We start from the raw sequence: 1655 nt of genomic DNA, 5'->3' as shown, positions 1-1655 counted from the left end.
CAATAATACTTCTGACTACAGATCAATGACTCACTGTCTACACACACATTACATTATATTACCGCGTCACGTTGTCACCCTTTTATATATACCAGACTACCCCATCCAGCAAACACTAGAGCATTCACGAAGGAACAAGATAGTTCTAGAAACTAGAGGGCGCCACACCAGTCACGTGACCTCGATGACGCAACAAGATGTTTGTTGTTACTTTGTTAACGTTTTTTACGCTTATGCTGGTAGGTAAAAACGGCTGCTGCTATGATTTTGTCTGGTGTATGAGCTCGTTGCTGTCCTGATTTAGGATCTTCTTTTTAATAAATTCTTGAAAATGTTAAAAAAAGAGAGAGAGAGAAAGGGGGCCCGGCGAGGATGTTTGCCCCGGGGCCTGTGCTGGCTCTCGACGTTCCTGCTGGCTAATGTCAAGTCATATATATATATTTTTATATGTTTTGATTATTATATTTTATTCTCTCTCTCTCTCTCTCCTTGTTATCATTTGGTGAGATTTCATTCAATAACGTCTATACGTTGCGTATAAGAGACGTTTGAGATTCACTTATGCTCTACACTGTACTATACAATATCTTGTCTTAGGTTTTACACTCACTACACAATATGCCCGTCTCAAACTTTACACTTCCCATACAATATGCTTGTCTCAAACTTTACTCAGTACTATACAGTAATTTCTTAGATTTTACTCTTACCATACAGTATGCTTGTCTTATATATATTTTACTATACAATATGCTTGTCTTGTAGAATTTACACTTACTATACAGTATGTTTGTCTATGATTTTACACTTACCACACAATATACTTGCCTTATAGATTTTACAGTATACTATACAAATGCATGTAACAGAGGTATTTTGCTTATAAATTAAATCCTCTTTGTACCCATCTAGCTTGCATGTAGCGTCGATAATAAATAAATATTATGTAATTATGTGTACAGAGTGGTATTCTGATTAAAAATCAGAAACACACTAAATCAAGATCTGCAGAATAACAGGAGATCTGTGGATTTGATGAAAAAGGGTGGAAATGAGTTCGTATGGGCAGAATGAAGACAGGCGGTAAAAAAACTTATGGGTAAAAATGGCACTTTGCTAAACAAAGTGTGTGGTATTAATTAAAGAAAAAAAACTGAATTAAACTGAAGCCAGTTTTGTACTGACATAATTAAACAAACTTTAACTGGAAATGAAGATAACTTAGTAAGACGCAACTGAATAAAGCAAAACCGAGGGAAAAATTGAAAATGACATCCTTCTCGAAAGCAACAGTTAAAAAAAAGATCACTTACTACATTGGACAGTATCTCGAATTGGGCAGTTTTTTTTGTGTCATACAGGTAGCTCAGTAAGAGCTGAAGAACACATTCTCAGAAACAGTGTCAGCTCTAAAGCTTAGCCAATCACAATCAGTAATCTTGAAATTAGGTTATTTACCCAACCACCCACACGAAACAAATGCAAAGGTGCAGACACTCAGAGAATACTAAGAACCATATACAGCCGTCCTTATGTAATATTTAAATCCAAATTGTCATCTACTCTCGAAATTACTTTCCTAGTACATGATAACTTCCTGTTCCCACACGCATATAACGTTTGTATGCTGAACTGCTTTTACCGGTAAGCAACAG

This window comes from Limulus polyphemus, unplaced genomic scaffold (assembly GCF_000517525.1).
Source record: "Limulus polyphemus unplaced genomic scaffold, Limulus_polyphemus-2.1.2 Scaffold441, whole genome shotgun sequence".
Taxonomy (NCBI): Eukaryota; Metazoa; Arthropoda; class Merostomata; order Xiphosura; family Limulidae; genus Limulus; species Limulus polyphemus.
The sequence above is the reverse complement of the archived record's forward strand: the minus strand, read 5'-3'. Positions refer to the sequence as shown.